Raw genomic sequence first — 23,739 nt, 5'->3', positions numbered from 1 at the left:
TTTATTTTTGAAATATTACTTAGTATAAACTAATAAAAGACCAAAAACCAGTGTTTTTTAAAGCAATAATTTATTTAGTTTGTATCTTTATGACTCTTATGATAATAAAAACAACAATACTAACCAAAAAAGCAAAAAACTGAATTACTTCAAAAATAAAAGCAAAAACAGTATTCGACAATTGATGTAAAATCCAAGTTAAAAAACAAAATTCACTTTTTAATATCGCGTAACTCTTCCTTTTCTTCGGACTATTTCTTTTAAACGTCTTGGTATTGATTCGACCAACTTTCTTGTTATGGATGTGTCTATACTGTATCTGTATTTGGGTTTTGTTTGTAAAATAGCGCTGTCTTAATCTTCTTTCTAAATGATTCCATAGATGCTCTATGGGATTTAGATCTGGACTTTGAGCAGGAGTTTTAATTACTCCAGGGCAATTGTTTAAAAGCCAAAGCTTTGTATTTAATGCAGAATGCTTTGGGTCGTTATCTTGGTAAAACTGGAAAGTCGCTCCGATTCCGAATACCAATATATTGCATGTGGTTCATGATTTGGCGAATAGGTTCCATTTTCCAACTCCTGCTGCTGACATACATCTCCAAATCACAACGCCTTCACCTCCGTGTTTCACAGTCGCCACTGTATTTCGCTCTTTCAGCTCTGTATTGGGTTTCCTGTACACAATCATCACATCAAAAAAGATTACATTTGCTCTCATCTGCAAAGATCACATTACTCCAAAATTCAGCGGGCTTGTTTATGTACGTTTTTGAAAAGCTTAATCTTTCCAATCTATTTTTTTTTTTAGAGATATGTGGCTTTTTTCGCGCAAATCTTGCCCTGTAGTCATTCATTTTCAAATAATTTCGAATGGTCTTGGGTGTCACATCTATATTTAGGCTTTCTTTAACACTTTTGGACCGTGGCATTTGTTTTTGGTTCTTTTTTGACCTGGCGAACCAACCAAGGTTCGTCTGATTTACAAAAGACCTTAGGTCGACCACACCTTGGATAATTTTCAACCGATTCTTATCTTTCCATTTTTTTATAATATTATATAATGAATAGTTGTACGTGGCCTATCAACTAATTCGGCTATTTTGCTTTCGGTTAATCCACTTTTAAAATACTTTACGATCAATTTTTTTATTTCTTCAGACACTTCTTTCTTTATACGACCCATGTTTAATACTTCATTTTTTTTACTTTAAAAACGCTGATTTTTGGTCTTTTATAAGTTTATATTCAGGAATATTGTAAAAATAAATAAAAACATTCATATGTCGAATACTGGCCAGTGTATATACCAGCACAGGTGGAAGAGCAGCCTAAAATTAAAGCTGAAACGGATGACTCTTTGCAATAAGATATAGAATTGCAAGGTGTAGGTTAAAGTGGAGGGCACTTGAGAATCACGAAAACCTTGGAGAAATTAAAGCAAAGGTTTTATTGGATTGGTTGCCGTAAATCAGCTATGGAGAAGATTGCCAAATATGCCGACTGCATTGTACCTAAAGGTTCAAGGTCCAGGAGGTATGGCCAGATGAAGCAGTACAATTCGGGTGCGCCATTTAAGCAAATTGGCCATCAACAAGTTCGAGTCAGCTTTAAGTCAAGGGATGTACCAGAAGCCGGGTACCCGGAAAACGGATGGAAATAATTCTAATAAGAGAAGGACGGCTGGGAAAGATAACACCATCCTAGAACGGAACGATCAGATTTAGGTGGAGGGCAGTGTGATGAGCTCGGGTGGTAGAACAATTTGAAGTTGCCAGAATGTGCTAGAAGCGATGTTTTGTTAAAAAAGGGCTGCCGGATTGTTCAGCATATACAGCTAGAGTGTTGCCGTGTAAAGAACAATTGAGTTATAAGCAATAAGTTTTAAACTCGAATGAACAAGTAAAAAATGTTAAGTTATTTGGATTAGAAATAAAGATAAGTGTATAGCCATTAAATTTGAACTTTTAGTTAACAATCCAGTGATCGAACTCAAGAGTGAGTTACAAGGTAGGCGATTTATCGACCGATTTAAACTATTTGTTATTTTTTTTGGAGATTGTAGCATGTAAATATGTCATGCTGTCTCGTTCTGAGTTACCTCTTATATGCGTACCGTGTTTGTTATTTTTTGATTAACAGAATGACATACATTGGTTATCAGATCTGTTTTGTCTGTTAAACCTATAATTTTGTTAGCAAATAGGTTACTTATGTGTTACCCATAACAAATACATTGGTTAACGAATAGCCAACCTATGTGTTACTTATAACAAAAGTATTTGATTCCCAAATTTCTGTTAGTGTTATTGTTTTGGTTAGCAGTTTGTTGCCTTTAACATACAAACATGTTATCTATTGTTAGCTATAAGAAGCATATGTATTACCTCGATTTTCCTCAAAATGATATTTTATTTGTGACACATTTGTTACTTCTAGCAAATTCATGGAATATTGCATTGGTTTACTTTCTGTTACCCTAACCAATTCCAATTTTTTTAAATAAAATTCAATGTTTTTATATTATTTTATTTTATTTTATTGAAAAAGCGTTTTTATTGTAGTTAAACTAATCATTAAAATTAATTAATACCTAAAATGTAAACATATATTTATGTTATACAATATATAGGTTAATTATAAATATTAACATTTAAAATGTGTACTTAAACAAGTTAAGTACATTTAACAATACAATCTTATTAACAATTTATTATAAATATATATACATAAAAAATATGATTTGGTCCCTTAATCACAAAACTGCGCCATGTCATACTACATTACAGTCATTACAGCATAGGAAATAACATTGCTGCGACGATTCACATATGTTTGTCATTTGGGCATTGCACCCTGGTCTGTTGAGATAATGCCAGCAAAACTGTTGAGGACCGCTCTGAAATAAAAACTACAAATGCATATATAACTAACTTCATTGTCGTATTACAGAGAATGGTCTGAGGATTGTATCCAGTCCAATTTAAGCTGGAAACTAGTTGCCCAATACCCCCGACCGCCGAATACTTTCCGATAGCGGTGTTGTGTCTGACGGTCGATGCTCCAAAAATTTTTCTTCGTACCGTCCAGAAATTTGTGTATTTGGCAACGGTGGTATGAAAATGATGCACAATTTCTTCAATTTGATTAATCAAAATTATTGTCTTGATACCTGCAATAGAATTGTGTTGAAATTGCACTATTAGTTGTTTTTATAATGTATATTATTATTATCAATTATGATTAAATTATTCATAATTATAAAAATATATATTATTATAATGCCAATATATGGCCCCAATTATACAAGTATATAACATCTAGAATAGTTATATAATTGTAATAAACTTATATTCATTAATCTGCCATTACCTCACATAACAAGGCCAAATTACGGTAGTTCACGTACAAGTCGTAGAACTGGTGCACAGCATTCATTTCCTTTTCAACCAATTTACGCACAACCTCTATGCCCCACACAGGGAATATTTCAATTTGATACGCGGCTCCCATGGCGAAATGCGTGTTGCATTGAAATCGGCCACTTACGTATTCTTGATCTATCGCGATGACAGATGGTATGCTAAAAACTACGCGACTTAAATTATTTGAATTCAACTGCAATCCAATCAAAATAAAATTCAAAAAAACGTAGAACGATTTATATCACAATGGTCTTCGTTTGTTGGTTTCCTGTTTTGAAGAGTTTAGTTTAATAAACATTTGTGAAAATTAACCATTAAGCAAAATTCGGAACTTACCTGATGCTCTTCCAATGGTAGATTCAATGGCTGCAATTTTTGACAGATTCTTTGTCTATGTGTGCATCTCTTTCTTTTGCATTCAAAAATTTTGCATGATAAATAGTTGATACTTTTACAGCATAATTTTTCATTTAACAACAAAAAGTTAAGTGTGATTATGTAGTAAATTAATTACCACCGTCTTGTAGGGTTGTTTTGTATTGAATAGTGCAAAAATAGTTTTAATTCAATACTTAACTTTTGTTTGAACCCATTTATTCATAAAATAACAAAATGGTTGCATGCAAATTATGCATTCATATTTTGTAAACGAAAAAAATAACTAAAAAAACAATAGTTATTCTGTTAATACAAAATTCATAATCTTGGGTAACGCAAAATCTTTCAGAATTCCTCTCTTGATAAAGACCGGCGTTAGATCAATTAGAGATATTTTTTGCCGAAATCCGCCAACACAAAAAAGAGTTCTATGCGAAAAAACTGAGGACCCCCGATGTTGGACCAACCAGGATTAATAACCTTTTTTATTTTTCATTTCAGTTTTATAGTCTTGCAACATGTTGCTACAGTTTTGTTCACATAACGGTTGTGTGTATCCCCTAAAAATAATCTTAGATTAATAAAGCGGTTTATGTATATACATATATATAATATATGATGAAAATGACGAGACGAGTTCAAACTGACTGTATGTCTATCCGACCGTCCGCGCAAGCTGTAACCTAGGTAAAAATTAAAATATCGTGATGAAACTTAATAGACATGTTCCTTGCCACCATAAGAAGTTCGGTATTGTAGATAAGCGTAATCGGACCACTGCTACGCCCAGAAACCGCCATCAATCGGAAACTTATAAATTGCTATAACTAAGCCGCAAATTAAGATATAATACAATACTTGGAACAACGAATCGCAGTAAGGAGCGGCTAATGTGGTTTGAAAATCTATAAAAAAAAAAGTGGTCCTGGCCTCGCCCCTAATAAGTTTACTGTGAAAATCTGCCAAACAGTTCAAGCAATATCACCAAAATTTCCACATGACAATTTTATACGACACTTCTTACGACAATGTGAAAATAGGTGAAATCGGATAAAACCTACAAAATATAAAATAAATAAAACTACAAAAATGTGCGACAAATTAATAAATACGTGCGTCAGAGACATTAAATTTTACTTCTAGGATGATACAAATGGGCTTTATAGGATCCGGTGTCGACATTGGCCGATGGGCGTGGCATCGTCTACCACTAACATATATCGGGACCTATATATAATCTTGATACTCCTGTATCACGATGCGAAAATTTAACGAAATACCACCAACCACGCCTACTTCCCATATTCCATCCGATTTTGTCATCACTTTCCTGTTTACAAACCAAGCACTAGTGAACATATCGGAATTAAACTTTGCAAAAATATTGCCTTTAGTCTCAGGACTAAACATTGACGAAATCGGGCCATAATTGTTCCAGCCCCCATATACCGAATATAAGGACACCAAGCCTACGGCTTACTTTTTACCCTAAATATCGATAAAGTTGAAATTTGGAGAGAGTCCTTTCATGATAATTGTATGTTTGTAAGTCAGAAGTGGGTTGAATCTGGTCAATACTTCACTAAGCCCCCATATACCTGCGTGTTTCGCCAATAACAGTATGTTTGTGCCTATAATGGAAGCTTTTTTATTAATATGTGTCATGTTGTGAGGCATGTTAATAATGTGTGGTTTTGTCAAAGTCGGGTCAATATTACCCCTTTATCCCATTTACCTAATATAAGATTTTCAAACTTTCGGTATAACTTATACCATTATTGCCCGATATATAAAATATGTAAGACACCTTATCAAAATTAACTTAACATTTTGTGACGAACATGGATGATAGAACAAAATCGAATCGACGATAAATTACCAGAAGCAACTAGACAGCGAATTCGTAGTTGCCAGAATGTTCTAGTAGTAAAGTAGTTAGCGAATTCGTAGTTGCCAGAATGTTCCAGAAGCAATGTTTTGTTACAGATTTACTATATAAGGGCTGCCGGATTGTGCAGCAAACACAGTTCTAGTTAGAGTGTTGTCGTGATAAGAGCAATCAAGCTATAAGCAAGAAGCTGTAAGCTCGAATAACGAGCAATAAGTGTTAAGTTGTTTTAATTAGAAATAAAGATAAGTGTGTAGCCATTAAATTGGGACTTTTATTTAACAATCCAGTGATCGAACTCAAGAGTGAGATACAGGTAGACGATTTATCGAGAAATCCGTTACAATTGGTGTCAGAAGTGGGATTGTCAAATAAATTCCCAAGGAGATAATTATATAAAAATGGCCAAGTTTAACGATCTGAAGATTCCACAACTGAAAAAGGAGCTGGAACAACGTGGTTTGGCAACAAATGGATTAAAAACTGAATTACAATCACGGTTGAGAGAGGCCATGGAGGCAGAAAACATTAATGTTGAGGAATATGTCTTTCACATGGAATTAGAAGAAGACACAACAAAGATAGAAGAAAAGGAAGAGGCTCAATGCTTGTCAAAGATGGTGGACATGAACATGCTTTTTTCTGCAATATCGCAGATGGGGACGCAGATGTCAACGCAAATGTCGACACAATTTAAAGAGCAGGATACACGTATGTCTCAGATGTCAACGCAGTTAGAAACGCGATTGTCAACGCATTTGGAAGAGCAGTTCATAGCGCAAGATGCACGTATATCAGCGCAGGTGTCCTCACAGTTGAAAGAGCAGGATGCACGGATATCGCAGGTGACCTCACAAATAGCAGAAGTGTCCTGACAGATTTCGGAAGAACGGGATAAAATTAAAACTGAAATGATGAGAGATCGTCTTCCAAATGGAGTTGCGAAATCGCCGCCAGAAAGCCAATGAGTCTCTGCAGGAGTTTTCTACAGAGATTGAGAGGTTAGCTCACTTAGCTTATGCACATAAATCCGTGGAATACATTGAGGATATGAAAATTCAGACTTTCGTCAATGGAATACGAGATACCACTACACGCTTCGCTGCATTAGCATGTCCAAAATTGACGTTTGCAGAAACCGTTTCGTATGCTCTGACACAGGAAACTGCATCTCTGCTTTGCAATCAAACATTTAAAGCTCACAAAGTAGAAATAGAGGAACACACTTGGGTGAACCAATTACTTGAAAAAATGGACAACATGCAGAAAGCACTGGAAAAATCTAAGGGAGCGCATAGGAAAAATGATGGTGTGTTTAAATGCTTCAACTGCGGGAAAAGTGGCCATATTGCACGCAACTGTAATCAGTCCAATAATCCAGTTGGAGGTAAATGCAAAGTTGAGGAAGAGCAAGGAAATATCAAATCAAACCAATCGTTAAACTAAAGCGAGCCAGCCACAAAGGGCACGGGCTGGCTCCCGCAAGCAAATGCCCTGTAATCTCCATTTCACAAATAAGCAGGAATACGAGTATCGTTACCGTTAGTGGATGTGTAGACGGTAAAAAGCGCATACTGACTGTGGATACGGGCGCATCACATTCCATAATTCGATCTGATCTGGTTGAGAAGGAAGTGAGACCATTAGCTGGGGCAAAGTTGCGTACTGCAACTGGAGAAGATACCCTAGTTCTCGGAAAGGTAACGTGCGAGATCGTAATTGGAAAGACAGCCGTGTTACACAATTTTATAGTGGCAGACATCGTTGACGAAGACATAATGGGAGTAGACTTTCTAGCGAATCAAGGAATCAAAATTGATCAGGATTATGTCCTATAGAAATATGGAAGTGCCACTTATGTTCAGTTACGATAATAAGTACAACGTCAGACGAGTGATAACAACAGAGAGCCAACAGGTTCCACCAACATCAGAAGCAGTTATTTGGGCAGAAATAGATGGAGACTATGGGCCAAACAAGTGGTGGATTGTTGAGGCCACAAAAGAATCTACACCTAACTTACTTTTAGGCAAAACCCTGGCTATGACAAGACAAGATAAACGTGTTCCAGTAAGAGTACTTAATGAGTGCAAGTTACCAATCAAACTCTCCAAAGGAGCTATATTAGGGCAGTGTCAAGAGATGGAGGCCGTGATAAATTGCGAAATACGTCTTGAGGAATGGACGCAAACGACATATCGAGCGAAATAAACGAATGGACCGAGGAACTAGAGGCAAACCATCAAATTATGGCTAAACAACTTCTTCTCAGATACTCATCCATATTTGAAAAAGACGATACCAAACCAGGAAGAACCAAAGTTGTGAAACATTTCATTAACACAGGTGATGCAATACCAATCCGACAGGCTCCTCGAAGCGTTCCTTTAGCAAAACGTGAAGTTGTAAGCCAGACCATACGTGAAATGAGTGAAAGCGGCGTAATCGAACCATCAGAGAGTCCGTGGAGCTCACCTGTAGTACTTGTAAAAAAGAAAGATAGCAACATGAGATTTTGTGTGGACTATAGAAGGTTGAATGATGTAACAAAGAAAGACAGTTATCCACTACCTAGAATCGATGACACACTGGAATCGTTATCAGGCACAAAATGGTTCTCAACACTTGATTTGAAAAGTGGTTATTGGCAAGTGGAGGTAAACGAAGAAGACAAAGAAAAGACGGCTTTCAGCGTTGGAGATGGTCTATGGCGATTTACCGTAATGCCCTTTGGATTATGTAACGCTCCTGCTACTTTTGAGAGACTTATGGACCAGGTATTAAAAGGATTACACTGGAAGACCTGTTTAGTATACCTCGATGATATCATCGTGTTGGGTAAAAGCTTCGATGAACACCTTAAGAACTTGGAAGAGGTTTTCCAACGGATAGCTAGCGCTGGTCTGAAGCTGAGTCCAAAGAAGTGTTCCCTTTTCAAAAGCGAGTTAAGCTACTTAGGACATAAAGTGACAACGGAGGGCATTTGCACAGCTAATGAAAAGGTCGAGGCAGTCAGAGATTGGCCCAATCCTAAAAATTTACATGAATTGCGGAGTTTCCTTGGACTGTGTATTTATTATCGACGATTCGTTCCAAATTTTGCCAGCGTAGCTAGTAGCCTCCATGAACTCACGAAAAAGAACAGAGTTTTTGAATGGAATCAAGAACAGGAAGTGGCTTTCCAAACTCTGAAGAAGCGATTAAGTACTGCGCCAATGTTAGCATATCCGGTCCCAGGATCAACGTTTATTTTGGATACGGATGCTAGTGGATTTGCAGTAGGAGGCGTTCTATCACAAGTCATTGATGGGCATGAGAAAGTGGTTGCATATTACAGCCAGACAATAAGTAAGCCAGAGAGAAATTATTGTCTTACTCGGAGGGAATTACTGGCGTTGGTGAAGTGCATCAAACATTTTCATAAGTACCTTTATGGCCAGCGATTTCGGGTGAGAACAGATCGTGCAGCATTAAAATGGCTTCTGCAATTCAGGCACCCAGAAGGACAGTTGGCACGTTGGATTGAAAGACTCCAAAGTTACGACTTCTCTATAGAACATCGCAAAGGTAGTAATCATGGAAATGCTGATGCCATGTCCCGCCGTCCCTGTAATCTGGAATGCAGGCATTGCTCAAAAGCTGAGGCCAAAGAAGACATTATAGATGTCCGATTAATGACTATGACATCAGACTGGGATCCGGAGGAGCTACGGAAATGTCAGCAAGAGGATCCAGATTTGAAAAGTGTAATACATGGATTGGAGATGAATAAACGTCCAACAAGAGAAGAAATAGCTGCCGAAAGCCCAGTCGCTAAGGCTTATTGGGCACAATGGAATAGTTTAAAATTAGTGTCTGGCTGCTTGCATCGCGTATGGGAAAGCGAAGATGGGCAAAGTTCACGAGCTCTGATGATTATTCCAAAAGTAAAAATTCCTGAAGTTCTCAACGAGCTGCACAACGGTCCAAGTGGAGGACACATGGGTATCACTAAAACCTTGGAAAAATTAAAACAAAGATTTTATTGGGTTGGTTGTTGTCAGTCAGTTACGGAATGGATCGCCAATTGTGTCGAGTGCATTGCTGCTAAAGGGCCGAGGTCCAGAAGTCATGGTCAGATGAAGCAGTACAATTCGGGTGCGCCGTTTGAGCGAATTGCCATGGATGTAGCTGGTCCATTTCCTATCAGTAAATTAGGAAACAGATATGTTTTGGTAGTCATGGACTATTTCAGCAAATGGCCAGAGGTATACGCAATTCCTAACCAAGAGGCAGGATTTGGGTATCGAGATATGGTGTTCCAATAGAATTACGTTCTGACCAAGGGAGACATTTTGAATCAGCTCTAATTCAGGAGATATGCCAGAAACTGGGAATCCGGAAAACGCGTACAACTGCACTACATCCGCAGTCCGATGGCATGGTAGAACGATTCAATCGAACTTCGGAAGAACATTTGAGGAAAGTTGTGGACAAGTATCAAAAAGATTGGGATACTCATATATCCTTGTTCCTGATGGCTTATCGGTCTGCTGTACATGAAACAACGGGGCAGACTCCAGCAAGGGTAATTTTTGGTAATGATCTTCGACTACCGATTGATTTAAAATTTGGAATTAACGCCAACGGAGAAAGGAATACTAAGGAATTCAATAGCATCCTAGAAGACGAGATGAGGGATATACATGCTATGGTAAGACAGCGCACCAAAATTATGAGCGATAAGATGAAATCAAAATACGACAAGGCAATAAACTCTGAAGGTTTTATTGAAGGCGATTGGGTATTGTTATATAACCCACAACGAAAGAAAGGGTTATCTTCCAAATTACAGTGTAATTGGGAAGGACCATACCAGGTTATTAAACGACTCAATGATGTAGTGTATCGCATACAGACGATTGGAAGACCAAGGAATAAAATGCAGGTGGTTCATCTGGAACAGCTTGCAGCGTTTGGTACCACAAATATGTCTAATCGTAACGATCAGACTTAGGTGGAGGGCAGTGTGACGAACACGGATGATAGAACAAAATCGAATCGACGACCCACAACGAAAGAAAGGGTTATCTTCCAAATTACAGTGTAATTGGGAAGGACCATACCAGGTTATTAAACGACTCAATGATGTAGTGTATCGCATACAGACCATTGGAAGACCAAGGAATAAAATGCAGGTGGTTCATCTGGAACAGCTTGCAGCGTTTGGTACCACAAATATGTCTAATCGTAACGATCAGACTTAGGTGGAGGGCAGTGTGACGAACACGGATGATAGAACAAAATCGAATCGACGATAAATTGCCAGAAGCAACTAGACAGCGAATTCGTAGTTGCCAGAATGTTCTAGTAGTAAAGTAGTAAGCGAATTCGTAGTTGCCAGAATGTTCCAGAAGCAATGTTTTGTTACAGATTTACTATATAAGGGCTGCCGGATTGTGCAGCAAACACAGTTCTAGTTAGAGTGTTGTCGTGATAAGAGCAATCAAGCTATAAGCAAGAAGTTGTAAGCTCGAATAAGGAGCAATAAGTGTTAAGTTGTTTTAATTAGAAATAAAGATAAGTGTGTAGCCATTAAATTGGGACTTTTATTTAACAATCCAGTGATCGAACTCAAGAGTGAGGTACAGGTAGACGATTTATCGAGAAATCCGTTTCAGTATAATATCTGATATACTATAGTTTAATGGCAAAAATATGTGAATTCAGTCTACAAATTACCCCAACTCCCATATACTACATATGAAAATCATTATATTATTCTAACAAGCCTTATGTCAAATATGTAATTTCGTGAATGAGTTTTAAATTTATAAAATTGCTTAAAAACATGTTCTCAATTAAATGGGTATGATGTCAAAATTAATGCCATCAGCTCATCCCTTTCTTTGCTCCCAATATAGCCCCCCCAATAATTTCCAACTTTCTAACTGGCTTAAAACCGTTCAGGTTTATCAAAATGTGTGATATGTGACTGAAATTGAGTGGACAATTTTTCTTAAAAATTATGTGTTATTAAAAATATATCATAATTATTTAAATTTTTATGTTTCAGCGCTTAGACTTTTTTACGCCATACAAATTGACGACCCCAAGATACAAATATATTAAATTTGGTCTCGCTGATAAAAATTACAAAATCCGTTATTACGGTGGATATACCCTTTGGATAAGTGTGGGTTTTACGCACTAAATATAGGTGAAATCAAGAAGGTACGAATATTTTACTTTTTGAATCGGGCGTGTATAATTTTTTGCGATTTCCAACTTTGGCTGTCTTTTTCAATTTAGCAATAATGCACTGATGTAGGGTTTAGACAATATTGCCTATTTCGTGAGTACTCTTGCTCACTTCACATTATTTGAGTACCAGAGCTTGTAAATCTTGAGATATTTGTCTGTTTACCATTTTTCATCAAAACCTACAACCGCACAAAAGAAATTCGATTTCAACTAATTCAATTTGATCATACGCAAAAATAAACGGCAAAAATAACGGTACCTACTAGATAACTGCACTTAAAGTGTTGCCAACGTAAGTGCCAAGCTTCTTATTGGTCGCTCAAAAGATTAACATCCAAATGACCTGCGGCCTTTACGGCCTTTTTGTTTTTGAACTCCTGATCTGACCTTTACTCGACCTGGACATAGCTTGGACTATTAGATGGATTCGGTTGAACCCTGGGCTGGTGGTCTTGGTATTCTGTCACCTGAGTATGCAGGGGTGATACCCTGCAGAAATGGCTGATGTGCTAATGCCAAGGTCGCCTCCGTCCCGTTAAAACCATGACAGGCCTCGGAGTACGTTCCCCTCCCGTCATCATTAAGTTGGTGTGGGAGGTGTTTGTTGAGATGACTCCTTCTTTGCGCTGGTCGGCTCTGAACGCATTGCCTCATAAGAGCGTGCGTCAATCCTCGCCTTGGCCTCGTAACTGAGACAACCTTGGGACCATAAAACGCGACTACCTTTCCGGGAGACGGATAGCCACTCTGAGTGGGGACCCAATAAAAACAACATGCAAACAAACAAAAACACTAAGGACGGGAAAGTGGGGCCGAGCGGGCCCCATAACTCAATAAAGTGGCAGAGAGCGCAGGAGGGGGAATCCTCCCTCGGCAAAAGAACCTCAGGTCGGGCCCGCACCTATGTTTAGCGAAATCGCTAAACTCGCAAGCTCAGTGGAGCTTGAGGTGTACGACCGAAGCAGGAGAGATGGAGCCATCTTCCATGACGAGTGGAAGCGGGTAGCGGCGGCTTTCTCCGCTGTTTTCATGAAGGTGGTCAGGGGAAGCCCTGGACCACCCCCTAGATGTAAAAGTGCCGGGTGGAACCTCGGCATTCACAAACTGATTAGGTGTGCCGACGAACGGTAGACTCTCCTTTATAAGGAGGCGGTAGCCAGGGTAGGGGAGGTGTGGAAAGGAGCAAGGCTCGAGGCGGTGGCCAAATCGGATCTCCCGATGCAGCCTCGGGGTCGGGTCTGGCTTCCGGCCGAACCTTCCACCCCGGCCGAAATTGAAGAGATGTTGCGGTACTGCAACCCATCTCTCCCTACCCAAGACTGGAGGGTGATCAGGCTGGAGAGGACCGAGGCACCATATCGGCAAGCGCTGATACTCAGGCAAGCGCTGATACCGACAGGCTCCTCGAAGCGTTCCTTTAGCAAAACGTGAAGTTGTAAGCCAGACCATACGTGAAATGAGTGAAAGCGGCGTAATCGAACCATCAGAGAGTCCGTGGAGCTCACCTGTAGTACTTGTAAAAAAGAAAGATAGCAACATGAGATTTTGTGTGGACTATAGAAGGTTGAATGATGTAACAAAGAAAGACAGTTATCCACTACCTAGAATCGATGACACACTGGACTCGTTATCAGGCACAAAATGGTTCTCAACACTTGATTTGAAAGGTGGTTATTGGCAAGTGGAGGTAAACGAAGAAGAGAAAGAAAAGACGGCTTTTAGCGTTGGAGATGGTCTATGGCAATTTACCGTAATGCCCTTTGGATTATGTAACGCTCCTGCTACTTTTGAGAGACTTATGGACCAGGTATTAAAAGGATTACACTGGAAGACCTGTTTAGTATACCTCGATGATATCATCGTGTTGGGTAAAAGCTTCGATGAACACCTTAAGAACTTGGAAGAGGTTTTCCAACGGATAGCTAGCGCTGGTCTGAAGCTGAGTCCAAAGAAGTGTTCCCTTTTCAAAAGCGAGTTAAGCTACTTAGGACATAAAGTGACAACGGAGGGCATTTGCACAGCTAATGAAAAGGTCGAGGCAGTCAGAGATTGGCCCAATCCTAAAAATTTACATGAATTGCGGAGTTTCCTTGGACTGTGTACTTATTATCGACGATTCGTTCCAAATTTTGCCAGCGTAGCTAGTAGCCTCCATGAACTCACGAAAAAGAACAGAGTTTTTGAATGGAATCAAGAACAGGAAGTGGCTTTCCAAACTCTGAAGAAGCGATTAAGTACTGCGCCAATGTTAGCATATCCGGTCCCAGGATCAACGTTTATTTTGGATACGGATGCTAGTGGATTTGCAGTAGGAGGCGTTCTATCACAAGTCATTGATGGGCATGAGAAAGTGGTTGCATATTACAGCCAGACAATAAGTAAGCCAGAGAGAAATTATTGTCTTACTCGGAGGGAATTACTGGCGTTGGTGAAGTGCATCAAACATTTTCATAAGTACCTTTATGGCCAGCGATTTCGGGTGAGAACAGATCGTGCAGCATTAAAATGGCTTCTGCAATTCAGGAACCCAGAAGGACAGTTGGCACGTTGGATTGAAAGACTCCAAAGTTACGACTTCTCTATAGAACATCGCAAAGGTAGTAATCATGGAAATGCTGATGCCATGTCCCGCCGTCCCTGTAATCTGGAATGCAGGCATTGCTCAAAAGCTGAGGCCAAAGAAGACATTATAGATGTCCGATTAATGACTATAACATCAGACTGGGATCCGGAGGAGCTACGGAAATGTCAGCAAGAGGATCCAGATTTGAAAAGTGTAATACATGGATTGGAGATGAATAAACGTCCAACGAGAGAAGAAATAGCTGCCGAAAGCCCAGTCGCTAAGGCTTATTGGGCACAATGGAATAGTTTAAAATTAGTGTCTGGCTGCTTGCATCGCGTATGGGAAAGCGAAGATGGGCAAAGTTCACGAGCTCTGATGATTATTCCAAAAGTAAAAATTCCTGAAGTTCTCAACGAGCTGCACAACGGTCCAAGTGGAGGACACATGGGTATCACTAAAACCTTGGAAAAATTAAAACAAAGATTTTATTGGGTTGGTTGTCGTCAATCAATTACGGAATGGATCGCCAATTGTGTCGAGTGCATTGCTGCTAAAGGGCCGAGGTCCAGGAGTCATGGTCAGATGAAGCAGTACAATTCGGGTGCGCCGTTTAAGCGAATTGCCATGGATGTAGCTGGTCCATTTCCTATCAGTAAGTTAGGAAACAAATATGTTTTGGTAGTCATGGACTATTTCAGCAAATGGCCAGAGGTATACGCAATTCCTAACCAAGAGGCAGGATTTGGGTATCGAGATATGGTGTTCCAATAGAATTACGTTCTGACCAAGGGAGAAATTTTGAATCAGCTCTAATTCAGGAGATATGCCAGAAACTGGGAATCCGGAAAACGCGTACAACTGCACTACATCCGCAGTCCGATGGCATGGTAGAACGATTCAATCGAACTTCGGAAGAACATTTGAGGAAAGTTGTGGACAAGTATCAAAAAGATTGGGATACTCATATATCCTTGTTCCTGATGGCTTATCGGTCTGCTGTACATGAAACAACGGGGCAGACTCCAGCAAGGGTAATTTTTGGTAATGATCTTCGACTACCGATTGATTTAAAATTTGGAATTAACGCCAACGGAGGAAGGAATACTAAGGAATTCAATAGCATCCTAGAAGACGAGATGAGGGATATACATGCTATGGTAAGACAGCGCACCAAAATTATGAGCGATAAGATGAAATCAAAATACGACAAGGCAATAAACTCTGAAGGTTTTATTGAAGGCGATTGGGTATTGTTATATAACCCACAACGAAAGAAAGGGTTATCTCCCAAATTACAGTGTAATTGGGAAGGACCATACCAGGTTATTAAACGACTCAATGATGTAGTGTATCGCATACAGACCATTGGAAGACCAAGGAATAAAATGCAGGTGGTTCATCTGGAACGGCTTGCAGCGTTTGGTACCACAAATATGTCTAATCGTAACGATCAGACTTTGGTGGAGGGCAGTGTGACGAACACGGATGATAGAACAAAATCGAATCGACGATAAATTGCCAGAAGCAACTAGACAGCGAATTCGTAGTTGCCAGAATGTTCTAGTAGTAAAGTAGTTAGCGAATTCGTAGTTGCCAGAATGTTCCAGAAGCAATGTTTTGTTACAGATTTACTATATAAGGGCTGCCGGATTGTGCAGCAAACACAGTTCTAGTTAGAGTGTTGTCGTGATAAGAGCAATCAAGCTATAAGCAAGAAGTTGTAAGCTCGAATAAGGAGCAATAAGTGTTAAGTTGTTTTAATTAGAAATAAAGATAAGTGTGTAGCCATTAAATTGGTACTTTTATTTAACAATCCAGTGATCGAACTCAAGAGTGAGTTACAGGTAGACGATTTATCGAGAAATCCGTTACAGTATAATATCTGATATACTATAGTTTAATGGCAAAAATATGTGAATTCAGTCTACAAATTACCCCAACTCCTATATACTACATATGAAAATCATTATATTATTCTAACAATCCTTATGTCAAATATGTAATTTCGTGAATGAGTTTTAAATTTATAAAATTGCTTAAAAATATGTTCTCAATTAGATGGGTATGATGTCAAAATTAATGCCATCAGCTCATCCCTTTCTTTGCTCCCAATATAGCCCCCCCAATAATTTCCAACTTTCTAACTGGCTTAAAACCGTTCAGGTTTATCAAAATGTGTGATATGTGACTGAAATTGAGTGGACAATTTTTCTTAAAAATTATGTGTTATTAAAAATATATCATAATTATTTAAATTTTTATGTTTCAGCGCTTAGACTTTTTTACGCCATACAAATTGACGACCCCAAGATACAAATAAATTAAATTTGGTCTCGCTGATAAAAATTACAAAATCCGTTATTACGGTGGATATACCCTTTGGAATATAGTAGACGTTTCGCAACATTTCTCTTCGATAAGTGTGGGTTTTACGCACTAAATATAGGTGAAATCAAGAAGGTACGAATATTTTACTTTTTGAATCGGGCGTGTATAATTTTTTGCGATTTCCAACTTTGGCTGTCTTTTTCAATTTAGCAATAATGCACTGATGTAGGGTTTAGACAATATTGCCTATTTCGTGAGTACTCTTGCTCACTTCACATTATTTGAGTACCAGAGCTTGTAAATCTTGAGATATTTGTCTGTTTACCATTTTTCATCAAAACCTACAACCGCACAAAAGAAATTCGATTTCAACTAATTCAATTTGATCATACGCAAAAATAAACGGCAAAAATAACGGTACCTACTAGATAACTGCACTTAAAGTGTTGCCAACGTAAGTGCCAAGCTTCTTATTGGTCTCTCAAAAGATTAACATCCAAATGACCTGCGGCCTTTACGGCCTTTTTTTTTTTGAACTCCTGATCTGACCTTTACTCGACCTGGACATAGCTTGGACTATTAGATGGATTCGGTTGAACCCTGGGCTGGTGGTCTTGGTATTCTGTCACCTGAGTATGCAGGGGTGATACCCTGCAGAAATGGCTGATGTGCTAATGCCAAGGTCGCCTCCGTCCCGTTAAAACCATGACAGGCCTCGGAGTACGTTCCCCTCCCGTCATCATTAAGTTGGTGTGGGAGGTGTTTGTTGAGATGACTCCTTCTTTGCGCTGGTCGGCTCTGAACGCATTGCCTCATAAGAGCGTGCGTCAATCCTCGCCTTGGCCTCGTAACTGAGACAACCTTGGGACCATAAAAGGCGACTACCTTTCCGGGAGACGGATAGCCACTCTGAGTGGGGACCCAATAAAAACAACATGCAAACAAACAAAAACACTAAGGACGGGAAAGTGGGGCCGAGCGGGCCCCATAACTCAATAAAGTGGCAGAGAGCGCAGGAGGGGGAATCCTCCCTCGGCAAAAGAACCTCAGGTCGGGCCCGCACCTATGTTTAGCGAAATCGCTAAACTCGCAAGCTCAGTGGAGCTTGAGGTGTACGACCGAAGCAGGAGAGATGGAGCCATCTTCCATGACGAGTGGAAGCGGGTAGCGGCGGCTATCTCCGCTGTTTTCATGAAGGTGGTCAGGGGAAGCCCTGGACCACCCCCTAGATGTAAAAGTGCCGGGTGGAACCTCGGCATTCACAAACTGATTAGGTGTGCCGACGAACGGTAGACTCTCCTTTATAAGGAGGCGGTAGCCAGGGTAGGGGAGGTGTGGAAAGGAGCAAGGCTCGAGGCGGTGGCCAAATCGGATCTCCCGATGCAGCCTCGGGGTCGGGTCTGGCTTCCGGCCGAACCTTCCACCCCGGCCGAAATTGAAGAGATGTTGCGGTACTGCAACCCATCTCTCCCTACCCAAGACTGGAGGGTGATCAGGCTGGAGAGGACCGAGGCACCATATCGGCAAGCGCTGATACTCCTAAACAAGGAGTCCCTCGCTCCTCTCAGTGTCACAAAGGGGGCCATAAGCTTTGGCTTCGAGAGGCTCGTTCTCAAGACGCTAACAACGGAAGCCAGGGCGGATTCCCCTCTCGAAAATGGATGTCGACCCTGTCCTCTCGGACGCGGTGAGCACGGGGGGCCGATCGTCAGGTGATGATGGATCCGTCTTCAGTCTCGAGCGTCTGTTCAAGGTGGCTGGCGTCGATAATATGGACGATGGTGCGGAACTCGCACTGCTGGAGAGGAATTTGGAGGATGAAGATCCTCCAAATTAACCTCCAGCACTCAAAGGCGGTCTCCGCCGATCTATTGCTTCGTCTAGGAAGGGGCGAAGCTGACGTTGTCCTTATCCAGGAACCGTGGCTGAGTAGCTATGGGATATTTGGACTAAGGACAAAAAGCCATAAGCTCCTGGCGGCAAGCAGCACAGGTAGAACCAGAGCCTGCCTATTGGTCAGAAATAAACTTAACGTTTTTCGTTTACCAAATTTCAGCAACGAGGACGTCGTCACCGCTAGGCTGGAGGACAGGGCTAGGGAAATCTGGCTTGTCTCAGCCTACATGCCGCACGACGACGAGGTGGAACCACCTCCGAACCTACTGAGGATGGCACTGGCAGAGGCCAGGCGCAAAGGAGCTGCGGTTATAATAGGCTCGGATGCCAACTCAAGGCACACCGTCTGGGGGAGCTCGGAAATTAACGCAAGAGGTGAGTCACTTTTTGATTTTATTTGTGATGTAGACCTTTTTATCTGTAATAGGGAAAACTGCCCTACTTTTGTGACAGCTAGCAGGGCGGAAGTCCTTGACGTCACGCTAGCCTCTAGGGAAATTACTCCCTTGATCTTGAAGGAGGGAGTTTAAACTCATTTAAACATCCTGGGCCCCCTAGGCGAATATTTTGCCTAGTATAACACATATGGGCTGTATTATGCATTTCGGCGTGCTGTTGATGAAGTAGCCGAGGGCGAGAATATTAGCTGTAAGAAGCAATTTTGGTTTTAAAGTTGGCAATACAATAAGTAGTGTTTGTATTTACGATTTTTTCTTTTATCAATTTTTCATGCGGGTTGTTTATGGTTTGCCTTTTGTGTATTATCAGCAATTATTTGCAATCTCTTATTAGGATAGCGACTCCACGCCTGGCTCAGATATGGCCAGAATTGGTGCTCCTTTCAAACCTTTGAAGAGGGATCTTGCGAGAGTGAGATTTGTGATTTTCGCTCACTTTTTTGAAGTGAGATTTACAACTTTTACAAGTGTTTCCCATAAACTACCCGTATGATGAGCGCTTAGATAGATGCGATAAGTGCGACCTTTGCTTTTTGTAAGTCTGGGTGCGTCACTGTATCACATTGCAAGTATGGTGATTCCTTAACTTTAATTTTGAATTGTATTTGATTATGAAAATTTAGGCAACTATGAGGCACTATAGTAAGAGAAGTGTCGATTTTTGAACATTCTATGACAATTACTCGTATGTTGCGGACGATATTATGTATGGAAGTGGGCGATTGTGGCCAAGAATGGGTAGATTCGGATATCGTTAAGATTGTGACCATTTTTCTAAGTGAAGAAGAATTAGGATTCGCTTGTTGGCGAAAGCCATCCTGCGGGGTCAAAAATGTTATTGCGGATAATGCGGATATTGATTCAGTAGGATATGAAAGCTGATCAGATATCGCATTCCATTGGATCCCCTGTATTTTTATGTTGTACTGCCCTTTTCAAATTTAAGGAAATTAGTGTACAACAAATTTTCTTTTCGAATACTTAGTAATATATCTTGATGATTTGGTTGAATTATAGATATATGTATTTTTAACACTGGGGTTGTCAGAAGAAACTCTGACATGGTTTTTTGTGCCAATTTGTAGAGTGCTGGAAGATTGTGGCTTTGGTGGTAGTCGTATGACGTACCGTCCATTATTTGATCGAGTAGTTGCGGCTTTGTAGAAGTCTTTACAATACTGATCTTCTGGGGTTGTAATTGATATCAGGGGGCGTTTTTCTAACTCCCGAAGTTTCCTTAATTGTGAATGAAGGTATTCTTTAGAGTATTCGTCAACTTGAGTTGTTGTTGTGGAAACTGGTTCTGTAACTAGTCCACTTAGGATCCAACCGAAAATAGTATTTTGTGTCAATAGTTTGTTTGAAATTTTCTCAACACCCTCGAGTATTATCTGAGGTATGAGATCGCTGCCTAATAGAAGGTCTATTTGAGCGGGAGTGTTGCAGTTGGAATCTGCTAGCTTTAGGTGTGAAACCTTTTGCCAATGCTAAAACTATAGCTTCTGCTTGTATGTGCTTATCCGCTTGGGGGGAAATTAGGGTAATGGGGCAGATTTTATTTGAGTTTTGGACTACTCTTCCGCCCATTCCCGTAATTTCAAAATTGGCTAGTTTTGTTGGCAGTTGTAGCCTTCTTTGAGCCCTAGACGCTATGAAATATCATTGGGATCCTTGGTCCATTAAGGCCCTAAGTTTAAACAGTTTTCCTCGGTGTTCGATGGAGATGACTGCTGTGGGTAGTAATACCCTCTTTTGTATTTCGCTGTGTAGCGTTTGAGTTTTTTGTGCCTTTCAGCAACATAGTGTCTTTTGGCAATTTTTTTGGGATTTCGGTTTTTGGGAGTTGTTGTTACCACTAAACCTGTGGTTCTTTTTGTATAAGCGCTTCTTTGGGTGATATGGGAAATTCGCTGTAATGAAGCATTGAGTGGTGTCTTTTGTGACAATATAAGCAATTGAACTTGCTTTTGCAATTTTTATACTTATGCGCATGTGACAAGCAATTTGTACAAAGTCTTTTTGATCTGACCAAATTATTTCGTTCGTTAACTTTTAAGTTTTTAAACTTCTCGCAAGATTGTAGTTTATGCCCTCTCGTGCATAGTTCGCATGACGCAAATATATTCTGTTCGGATGTGAACGATTGCGTTTTGTAAAAGCTTCTGTTTAATTTGTTTTTGCTACTAGCTTGGGGTCTATTGAAGCTTCTTTTTAGGACGTTTTGAACAATTTTTGTTTTAATTAGTTTTTTATCTACCCTTTCAGCGATTTCGTACTGGGTAGTTAGAAAGTCTTTCATTTGTTGCCACGTGGGGCATTTCTTTCGTGATGAGAGCGATTCCTCCCATAAAAGTAACGATTTTTCTGGTAATGCGGCAGTGCATATGTTTACCAGTATAGGGTCCCAGCTGTCTGTGGGAATATTTTGTGTCGATAAAACCGACAAACAGTTTGAAACAGTGGATTGTAGTCTTATAAACTCTTCACTGGTTTCTTTTTGAATCTGAGGCAAGGTTATTAGTGTCGTTACTTGGTTATCGACCAATATTCTTTCATTTTCATATCTTGCTTTTAGAGCTTCCCAAGCCAAATTGAAATTGTCGTCATTTAGTGCGAACTGTTTGACTATTACGCCTTCTTGACCTTTAGTTTTGTATCGGAGGTGATACAATTTTTGCGCTTTTGATAATTTTGGATGGTTGATGTAAACGGCAGTGAACATGTCCCGGAAGGACGGCCATTCTTCATAACCTCCATAAAATATTTCTGTGTCACATGCGGGCACCTCGAGATGGATGCCTGAACTTGCCTCTTGATTTTGTACTTGTGGCAGCTCTACTCTCGGATGTGGAGTAGGTGCAATAGCTTTTATTAGCTTTAATTGATCAGAAATCATAGCTTTTGTTTCTTCGTACTGGTCTAAGCAGTTTTCGTATAGTGCGTAAGCCGACGATTTAAAATCGTGTGGTAGATCTGAATTGTCATAATCTACTATGGCGTCATGAGCCGTTTGGAGACGAGTCCAAAAATTGTCAATATTTTGTTTTTTTATTTCCAATAACGATTCAGAGATGTCTTGAATCGATGAAGATGAAAATCGAGTGCAGTATCGTGTTAATCTGTCACTCTCAGAAATGAATTTGGTGGCACACATATTTTTGCCTTTTATTTGCTTTGTGGTAACCTGTTTTGCGCGTGTAGCTTCTGCAGGTGTAATTTGATTTTTATCGTCACTAACCATTTTTGTTATGTTATTTATTACTATATGTGTCAAAGTTAATTAAAATTGTCTCAGTGTTAACTGATTTAAACGCAGCATTAAATGATAATTAATACCGAATACTCTTTTACGTATACTTGTATACGAGTTTTTTTCGGACTAGATAAATATTTAAATGCGAAATAAATTTTTTAATTTGTATATTATTTTAAATATTTTGTTGTGAGTGTAATTTAAATTTTCTTAATTTAATTATTAAGAATCGCGCTTTTAATTTAACAATATTTTTTATGTCCTTAGTGTTCATGTATTTAGGTACACCCTAATACACGGACTTGTTTGTATATATTTATGTGCTCGTGAAATTGAGAGCTCGTTGAAGAGATCAATACACTTTGTACATAAGCATGCACGGATTGTTTGTGCGTATGTATGTATATTTTCTAATGCAATTGAGAGCTCGTTGTAGAGATCAATTTGCTTTTACTTTTGTGTACGCGATCCTGCTTGTTTGTTACAAGGGGTATTGCGGGATGTATGCCAATTGTGGACTTTGAAAATATGTACAATTATAATTTTGTGTGTTTTAATATGTATATATATTTAAATATTATTTTTGTTTGTGTGCAATTGAGAGCTCGTTAAAAAGATCAATGCGTTTTTGTTTGATTCGCAATCCTGCTTGCTTGTGTTTTAACAAGAACAAGAGGTTTTGCTTGAATAGATGTACATATGCGTATGTACTTTAGTTCTTGTTAAAAGAATATTTTATGTATTTATATATATAGGTATATATATATATATTTTTTTTTTTTTGTTTGCTTTTTAATAAAAAATAAAATTAAGGAAATTTTATTTCACTTTGTTTATTCATTCGCAATTTGCAAATCACTTTTTAGTGAATGTTTAAAATTTTAATAATTTAATATTACCCAATGTTGAGTATGGTATAAAAATATAGGTAGATTGTATGCCGTATGTATGTATAAACTGGGCTTCTATATTTTGCAATAGAAAGAGAGCGCGAAAAAGGAATTGATAATGTGCAGGTATTCTCCGTATACACATATATGGATGTAAATATGTACTTGGTTTTTGAAAATATATAAAGATGTCGTTTGTATTTATTTTGTTTCTCTTTCTTTGTCTTTAAATTTTTGTTTTATGTTTGTGCCTTTGCTTACTTATTTAAGGCAAACCTGCTTACTGTTTTTGTTAAAAATAAGGGGTATTGCCGGAAAATATTTGCAAGTAAATACTTGAAATCTGTTTTTGTTTTTTGTGTTTGTGAAATATGTGTGTTTGAAAACACAAAGGTAAGCTGATAGGCATACATC

At 39.2% G+C, this 23,739-nt stretch overlaps 1 pseudogene; it reads left to right on the top strand.

Moving 5' to 3' along the window:
- The first annotated feature begins 3,613 nt into the window (after positions 1–3,613).
- The window catches only part of LOC138856935 (uncharacterized), a 124,537-nt pseudogene continuing 104,411 nt past the window's right edge, over positions 3,614–23,739 (top strand).

This window comes from Bactrocera oleae, chromosome 4 (genome assembly GCF_042242935.1).
Source record: "Bactrocera oleae isolate idBacOlea1 chromosome 4, idBacOlea1, whole genome shotgun sequence".
NCBI classification, from domain to species: Eukaryota; Metazoa; Arthropoda; class Insecta; order Diptera; family Tephritidae; genus Bactrocera; species Bactrocera oleae.
The sequence above is the reverse complement of the archived record's forward strand: the minus strand, read 5'-3'. Positions and strand labels throughout refer to the sequence as shown.